Here is a 9,887-nt window from a genome sequence, read left to right on the forward strand (position 1 = left end):
TGTATGTAGCACCGCGTGCACTATCATGCACTAAACTAAACTTGATAGCAGATGTATTGCTTGGATGTGGTGTGCATGTGTGTGTCTGTCAGCTTAATATACAGCAGAGCAGACACAAATCATGCTACACTACTGTTTCACTTATTCCGACTGAAGAGAAGCTGACCTCACATGGCTTACCTTGTCAAACTCGGTGTAAACTTATGCACAATATATAGGCTGGCGTTAGCTTTGCCTCCGGGAAAAATCAACACACTGTCTGCAATTTCATCCAGCACACTGTAATTTCGCTATAAGAGACTTCAGCAATTTTCTTTAATTTTCACCTCTTGACTCTTTGTAGCAGTTTGGTATTGCATGAACCCTCTGTATGATAGGAACCAGCAAAAGTCATGAGTTGTTCATCAGTCTCCCCCACATACACATATACACACAAACAAACATATGAAATTTTGATTTTTGTAGGTTCCATATAGTGGATTTGTTTTGCCTCTGTCTGTGAAAAGTACTATACAATTGCATAGTTGCACACACCACTTGACAAGTTCTTCTCATTTGTTGCACTTGGCAAACAGTCTGAAACAAGAGCCCGGGACTAGGAAAGGAGCACGTTGGCCAAGTTTTTTCACGTAGCCTACTTGAAAAGCAAGATTGCAGACTGTCACGGCGATAGTGTGATGTAGTAAACATAGTTGACAATTTAAAAGCATGTGAACCAAGACATAAAGACGATAGTATGGCCAAATGTTATGAATGCAGATACTCTGAAACAAGAATTTATTCCGTGTGTTCACATGAGCATACATAATCAAACATTGAATTATGCAAATTCCATATCCGACAGTTCTGCTGTCCATATTCTATGAGATCCTCAATTAAAGGGGTTTTTCCATATTGCTAGAAAAATACAGCTGTTATTAGAGTTTCGTTTCCTTACTGCATTTGTGATTTTACAGACAAACTAGTCGTTTAATTAATATCAGCGGTTAACCTCTTCTGATCCCTTGCCAGTTTCCTGTGTTCTGGGCCAGTGACAGAATCAAATGCTGCAGGCCTGTACCAATCTATGTGTAGTGGGATTGAAAACAACATTCAGATGATAACTTTGTGTTCTGTAAGGTTGCAGGTTGCTCATCTTGAATCTTGACGAGCTCACCATGGTCAGTTAACCAAACCTAAATATGCATTTAGCAGTAAATGTTAGATTTTCTAATATATTTGCTATGTTTGTAAAATATAGTTTTATTATATTTCTTTTTGCAAACAAAGCATTTTGAACCGTTTGCTTTTCAACTTGTTAACACAACCTGGGGATATGTATATAATATCCAATGTTCTTTCCGCCAACTGAAGTTGAATCCAGACTACAATTCGTTTCTCAAAAACAACATTGCATATTGTAGACAATGCGTCGCGTTGGCCAGGCTAATGCATTGTACTTCAAAATACCTTGAGCAGCAGTCTAGGTGAATAATGATTAGGTTCCGTAGAACAAAAATGATGAAATATTGTGAAAAGTTGCAGACGTTTTCCCATTTAAAGGATAATAGACAAGTACTGCACTTAGAAAATGCCAAATTTGAATACATACATATACGCAACGTCACTGCTCAGAAGAACATTTCTATCAAACACTATTATCAGCTAAAAACCATCTCAACAGCCAGTCTCAAGTTCTGCCAACAAATGTAACTCCAAAGAGCAAACGATCCACTGTACAAGTTTAAACTTACCTCATTGTGATAAACAGTGTAACTCTACACCAATCCTGCACTTGTCCATCTTGTTGCCCAGGTCTCAACTGAAGGCTCACATCACGCCGATCTCTAAATAACCACTGAAATATTTAATCTCATTTTCTAGTGTTTTTAAATTACAGCATCAAAAGTGTCTCTCATACTTGGAGATAATAGCTTATTTATAGACGGACTGCTGGCCAAAAATAGCCATGGGATTTCAATCCCTGGACGCACCGCGGGATGGCTGACATTTTGCTCCGGCACGCTTGGAGTGTTTTGAACAGCAAGCCAAACAGTCAGCTCTGATGACAGATATTTTGTTTTGAGACTGACCCAGAGTTTTACTTGCTTTAGTGGTGATTTGATCACCAAGGGGAATCCCTCAGGCAAACAATACTCAGAGATTGTTTTAAGTACAAGTGAGAAATCTATGATGATATAGTGCACAGTGATGAAGAGTGTATAAAGTCTAGGGGGCTCTGGGTCTTCTCCCCGGGTGGTAAAAATCAGTCACAGGGCCATATTTTTGTACTGTGAAATGATATTGCTATTTTTTGTGTGAGAATTTTTTAGACCAAAGATAACAGTTATGGTTTGAAAAGCTATGATTGAGGTTTATTTACCATACTGAGCCAAAGACATGGTATCGGGTGCACGTACATGTATAAAGATAAATGATTTTTTCCTCCAATTGTATGTGTGTGTGTCGTTAGCATATTACTGCACTTATAATGCATTAAACACACAGCTTAGGATGTAATTTCTATGTTAACATATTACTAATCACATCAAATTTGAACACTGGATTTCAACATCTCCCTGTCACTTTGTTGTCTGTAGAGTCATCCAGTGTCAATACAGATACCGTGTGTCATTAATTCACAAAAATCCACCAATTTGTGTACTAACATATCATATTCAGAAATATATAAATAGTCTGATATTCTCATACTGTCAAAGTCTTTCATGAAATTTGATAGCCACCATTAAACATGACATGAACTAATATTGCATGACATCAAATGACACATCTCTCATGGCATAGCGTCTTTGTACAACCTAGTCGGTATCACATGTTCTACATGTAATGATCCATTTCACCGTATTGCATTGTATAAGAGTGAAGATGCCATTGCATGATGTCAAGTTCACATTGTAATATTTTCTCTGTGTGCTCTTTGTCATGTCATATATTATATCATACCAGTGTATTGATGGTACAAATACAGCGATTTTATTGGTCGAGACACAAAAAGAACCATGGTATATACCACAGCTGGCACACACTCGAGCTCTCGGCAAGAGTAAAAGTCCTTTTTTGGCGTTTTATGTCAGAATTCCAATATACTGTTATGATATAATAGCAATAAATTACACCCAGCGACGGTATACCACTTGGTTTTGACCAGTTCACTTCATATATGCACTCGCTATCGCTCGTGCATATATGTCGAGAAATGGTCAAAATCTCGTGGTATACCATCGCTGGGTGTGCTTTATTGCTTAATTGCATCACAGCACAACACATTACATCACAGTGATAACACTCTTCCTATGATGCTTGCATACTGCATTGCACACCATTACAGAAACTCATTGTATTCGATGTTATAATGCTTCATGAAATTGCACCTCCTTTGATGATAACACACCACAACATTCCACATCACCTCACCTTCAACCACGCAGTGTGCCATCTAACATCATGCTGCACCGCAACATACCATATCACTTTCTTGAACTTGGCATTGACTCTACACACATCCAAATGCATCAAATTTATCTCTAGCTGTAATTGATATTCCACCTCAATATGACATATATATCATGCAACATTACACCACCACTTCAAAACCTAATCTGACCTGACCTGACCTCACATGTCCTCACACAATGTCATATTATATGACATCAACTAGAATAGCAGATACCACACATCTTATGTGAAACCAGAAAATATGAACCAATGAACTAGATTTACACATACAAGTTTATTCACCAGTACAGTTGACATGGTTCCTACTGTTTGCAATGCATTATGGGTGCATGTATCTTTGGTATGTGGACCACTTGACGGTATGTTACATTTAAGTAACCAATATATGTACGTACTTGAGTAATAATGAACAGTTTTGTGTGAATCTCATTCCAGTGCCTGTCAAAAGATCATAACCATTATAACAACGAGCAACCACAATCTAAATTTTCACCCACTACCTCCCCCAGTCAGGTTGAGCCAAAACAGATCTGTGATTTAGTGCTTCTGTTAATTGATAAAAGACCAGTAAATTTCTCTTTGTGTTTATAGCGTACGTAATGAGTTACATTCCAGCAGGCCCCTTGGTGGTTTTATCAATACATCAGCTGTTGACAGAGGTCAATATGTGTAATTAGACTTTTACCTTTTGTGATCACAACATACCGCATAGAAATACCTTGTATTTCTTAACGTACTAGAGACTTATCTGAACCACAGGCCCTCAACCACTGTGCCCAAACATCAAAGCATCTTCCCTGATCAGTTGTAACAGTTGAAACAGTTGGTTTTTGAACAGGTTTTAGGAGGAAAAATTGTTTCAAGTTTCAGCTCAGAATGTGTGCACTAACATTTGCATATAATTATGAACAAGGAAATATCAAAAATCCATGCAAGACAAAAAACTCAGTCCAACAGTTACTGGAAAGTTAAACTTGAAAACTGTCAGTGTCCTTGTATGGCTGGTCTCTATCTTGGAAGAACTCTGCTGTTGAAAAGAAAGTGGTTCCCTATATCTAAATGCTGAGTTATGGCTTGTATCTCACTGCTGACTATAAATTCCATGAGTTACGCCATGTTTTGTATGTGTAGTGTCACTGTGAACTGCTGCAAGACTATATTATTGGATGAAATACTTGTTGTTGAGAACTGACATTATAAAAACTATTTTTGAAAGGCATATCAGACAGTAATGGCTGGATTCTTGTTTGTGGTTTCTGCTTCACAGTGATGTGAATTCCAGCCATAAAGCCACACCTAAGCTTAAAGTCAGCCACTTAAGAACTCTTCCAGATATAGTTTACAGTTAAGACGCCATTCAGGAAACATATAAACTGCTTTGTGGACCATTGCAAGACCACAAAGACTGGCGATTTTGCCTTTGCACTTTACATTCATTCTATGCAGCTGTGTGTTTCACAGATTCATGCTATCTTGTGAAGTTTTGATCGGGGAAATTAAACCAGTTGTTACATTCAGTTCTTGCCGTGGAATGTTACTGATGACAAAATGAATGTGACAAAGAGAGAGGTGAAATTTACTTGCGTGTTAATCATTCGGCTGGAAAATATGTGGAACTGTGCTGTTAGTAGATGTTTACTAAGTGACAGAAATGTGGTTCTGTTATGTGGATATACCAGGATGCAGATTGTATGCCTGTTTTATCTGCAAGGGACAATGATCAGGAATTCCAATGAAGGACACCTGTCATGGATACATCTACCACATTGGTGTTTGTATCCTGCCAATGGTGAACATCTGAAAGGCACGGAGACTTCATGTTCACTCAGCCTGCTCTGGTCATGTTCAAGTGCAACTGCAAAATCATCGGTGGAAACAAAATTTTGTATCTTCTCTGTAATGGTGCACACACTATTCAACCTGTGTCATTATATGACATGGTGTTTTTTGACCCCACCCGTCCCATCAGGACTGTCCGATAAAAGTTATGAGCTGGGACGCCTAATAAATTATTCTGGAGAGCAGATTAGTACCAAAGGCTTTGGTCTGGAGTAAAACAGTGGCAAACCAGCCTTTTTTTTCCAAAACAACTTCGGTATGAGCTGGAATCAACAAAATCATAGATTACTGGCCATTAATAAATCCTCTCTCTCAAGGAGGTCACGGCAAGGTCACTTAGTATAAAGCCACCCCAACCACTGCACGGTTGAAAACACTTCAATTTATTTTTTAAGCTTGTTTTGTCCAACATTTCCTCTCTGGTTACAAATTGATAGTTTTTTTACACAAAATAGTCATCACCACAACATCTCACCGTTGGATACGTTTTGTGGAATGCAGAGGTGACAATAAAGTGAAACTTTGAACGTTGTTTGAAACATGAAAGACATAACATGCAAACTGAGGCCTGTAAAGTTGTAAAATGTGCTGAATGCTATCATGACCGAAAAGGTGATAGCCGTTAAGGGAGGTTTATTTGCCTACATTACAGAGAATTGCATGGAATGGCATTTCACATCAACCAAGTATTCGCAATCATAATTTCAATCTTGTAAACACTTAAGTCTTTTCCGATAACTGTTCAAAGGCTGAAACTTTGACAGGTATGTAAATAAATAGTCTCCCCCCCCCCTAACCCTTACCTGGTTCAGTGAACCTTTGCGGGTACGGAATAAGTGCATACTCACAGGACCCTGAATTTTAAACCTGAGTCAGCAATTTCCGTCCAAAAACATTCACAGTCTAACACTAAAACCTTCATTCACGTATTTCATAATCTGTTAAAACTGATTAGACAAAAGTCAAGGGGAATTTAGAATTTGAAAATATTAAAAGAGACTTTTGCACTACGCTGCAGTAGAACTCTTAGAAAGGTTTTGTCCTTCTGGCAAATTCATCAACTGAATTATGTCTTGGTACACCAATAAAGAACAGAGATTGTTTGTACACTTTTCAAAACACATCTTTTTTCATCAATGAGGTCACAGGTCACAAAGATTTGTCATTTGAATACCCATTTACATGTAAACTTAAGTTGTCATGTATTTATAGTGTAGACATATATAAAACAAACAAAATATTCAGTAAATGGTCAATGAAAGAAAACGAAAGGCCTGCACAAGAGACAAATCGTGATTAAAGTTGTTTATTTCGGGGAGGCCACACTTCTTTCATGACCTTTTGAACTCATGTATATTCCTCACACGCTCTCTGAGGGCACATTGTAAATACTTCTAAATGACATCTGACTTTGAAATCAATGATATATTCAAACTTTTTTAAGAGTTTGGAATTTTTCACATGAAATTCTTAGGATTTGGCACGTATTTGATGACATGGGGGGTTGTTTTCTTCATGATGTATGTTTACATTTGAACTTCCGGCAGTTAATCGTAAATTTGCATTTACCTGATTTAGTCCGCCTCAAGTAGTTTAAAGCCAACATTGAAAGCGGAGGTAGCTCTGTCATGTCTAGTAGTGCAAATCATGTGGATTGCTCCTTGAGGTCATGGTGAAGTGCCAATACTAAATACAGCTTTTGTTGGAATATTCTGTTCTATTGCAGTTGGTGACGGCATCCCTTGATGGGAAGATAAGACTTTACAGTGACAGATGATAGCAACAAGTGCCTACCTCTCCCTGAATCTGTTGCTAACCTCTATGAAGTGATTGTGTTAGAGACATTGGTTACTGAGCATTGGATGTGAGAAATACACACACCCATGTTGACCACACCTAAAATGCGTTATCTCTATTTTAACCGTTATCCGTATCAACAAACGCAAATCCTAAGTCGGCGTTGGCTGTTTTTCCAGTCCACCCCTGTGTGATCTCTCCACTGCAGTACCACAAGATGAAGTGAACAGTAATAGCATCCAACAGTTCACAGGCAGGACAGTGCTGCAAAGGCGTGTGTACAACAGCCTTCAACATCAGTGGACCTCCTGGAATGAAATGTTTGTGGACAGGATATTTTTAGTGTGCACAGGGTATACATTGTGGAAATGTGTGAAATGGTGACTATAGAAACACTGAGAACACTCTTCTGTCTTGACTTTGAATTCTGCTAGTTCTTCCCTCTGCTGATCAAAAAAGTATATTTGCTGTCAAAACATGGTGTAATTAACAGAAGAGTCAAATGAACCACATGGACATGATGAAAGCTATCACTGTTGAGGCTATTGAAGAGAATTCATCGTCAGGACTTGGTACATTCAAGAGAAATACTACACAGAATTGCATTTCAAAATAAAGAAATCTGCTCTTGTCTGTTTCCTTAATGTTTACTTTTGAAAGTTGAATAATCTTTTCAATTATGTAAAGGGTTGTGTTTACTGTGCCATCTGCATAGCAAGGGCAAATTGTATATAGTAATGATCATACAACGGTGTTTTAATAGAGAAACTGTACATTTTGAAACATTCCATATGCCTTGTCTTTTGTATGTATATATTTTTGTAAACTGTAGCTTAAGAGAGCACATTAAATGTGATTTGACATTTGATCACCAAATAAAAATAAACTAGAATATTGTTTTCAAGACATTTTTTGTGAAGTTCATATTTTGTCATCATTTAGATTTGCGGTTTTCCTGTCTTTTTCCTTAGCCAGTACAATGTTCCAAATTCGTACCTGGAAGCTTTTTTGTACAAACAGAGCATTCCATGCTGAATTTAGTCAGCGTGCTTTGCCTCATGCTTCCTGGTCAATTTACCATTCCAGGATAAGATGTTTGACAACCTTCCCTATTATTAGCATAATCTGGGTTAGTTGCCACCAAGGGTCGTGCGATCTGATCCAATGGAAGCATTAAGTGTATCACAGTGAATTCAGGATTGATGATTTGACTTTTCAAACAATGAACTGCCACTGTTCCTTCCAGGGCTCTGGCTGAGAAAGTTGCTACAGTACATGGGATGCATCAGGTCTTGCACATGTCCTTAGATTTCGAAGAGTAAATACACCAAAGCACTCTCCAAAAGCTAAGTGTTCTCACAACTCACAGGAGAGTCTGTCAAAGGAAGACCTGTTGAAATGTACAAGAATTAAGAGACATCTTGAGAGCTCAGTGGAATGACCCATGGGGCTCTCACATCATTAAATGACGGTTCAATTCAAAAGTGGCAAGTCAGCATATCATTGTATGCAAATGAAAGTGAGGAAGTGTGACCATCTTCATTCTCAATTAAAATTTATCTACCAAATCAGCCAGGTCAAGGTATTGTACTTTAGAACAATTTGAATTATTGAAAACAGGTAAAGGTCCCCTACCTTCCCAAGGGGTTCAGTGCCTTTTCAAATAGTGACATGTATAAGTAACTCCACTTCCCAGGCTCCCAGCTCTGAAGTGCCTTTTTATAATTAACAATGGTAGTAGACAATCTGTTGAAGAAACCAACATGAAGCCGCCTATAAACACTTGATTCTTATATTTGATAAGCATTCATAAATTATCTTTCTGAAGTTTGTTTTGTCAAAATTCAATGGTCGATGCCAAAAACTTAATCAACCTTACACAGCAACAGTACTAAATTTGTCAAGGCTGCAAGGGAATGCCTTCATCAATTGTTCTAAAGGATACACGGTTTTTAGCAGACTCAGTTCGCCCAGGAAATCTCATGATGGTGGTACAAACAAACCCACATACAATATGAATACACCTATTTCTGTTGGCGTTTGTGCATGTGGTTATATGCGTGTACAGTGGTCCAGTCATATTCGGGGTTAAACCTATTGTGCAAAATAGGAAATGAATGGATTTCAATTTCTTGACAAATAGGTTGAATATCTCGGAAGATAACATTTACAACCCAATTGGTTTGAAAACATTGCCATGTAGATTCAATTAGTTGTGAACTCTACATGGTATTCAAAGTGTATGCATACATTAATAAGTTAAGGAATTTTCCTGATATGGATCGAAAACAGAAAACAAGTTTGTGATGACGATTATTTCCCGAAACAGACAAGTATTGATAAGATGTCCAATACAGCTCATGAATATACACTCAATATATTGAAGAATGAACAGTGCTATTGTCACAGGAATGTCAAACTGCCAGAGCTCAGGAATAATACTCAATGGCAATTTACTCCAGACATTGAGAAATTAAAGAGCCTTCATTCACAGAAGACATATGTCCTGCATTTGAACTTGCATTCCTTAGAGAGTCAGGGAAGACCTCGGGTTGAAGGGACACAATGACAGACTGAAGTTCAAGCTCAAGGTTGATGGTTCCCAAGTGCGGGAGCTGTGGGGGATTTATGACTGTTACCTTGTGAATAGCGCCAATACGCGTCGAATTACAGAATTCCACAAATGTTTCAAGTCAGAGTCTCGGGAAGAGAATATGCACACCGTAAATTAAAGGGTTTCATTGCTATTTCAGGAGCCGTGACCCATGGAAATCCGCCAGATCGAAGGTTGCCCC

General features: G+C 38.1%; 1 protein-coding gene across 3 annotated transcripts in view; it reads left to right on the plus strand.

The window, feature by feature from the left end:
- Window positions 1-7,998, plus strand: part of LOC139150321 (WD repeat-containing protein 27-like) — a 59,008-nt gene extending 51,010 nt beyond the window's left edge. For all 3 annotated transcript variants that reach the window (XM_070722620.1, XM_070722621.1, XM_070722622.1), the window contains exon 23: window positions 7,022-7,998. The gene's annotated coding sequence lies outside the window, so the exon portion shown is untranslated. The remainder of the gene's footprint in view (window positions 1-7,021) is intronic.
- The last annotated feature ends 1,889 nt before the right edge of the window (window positions 7,999-9,887 follow it).

The sequence above is a fragment of the Ptychodera flava genome, chromosome 14 (genome assembly GCF_041260155.1).
Source record: "Ptychodera flava strain L36383 chromosome 14, AS_Pfla_20210202, whole genome shotgun sequence".
Lineage (NCBI taxonomy): Eukaryota > Metazoa > Hemichordata > Enteropneusta > Ptychoderidae > Ptychodera > Ptychodera flava.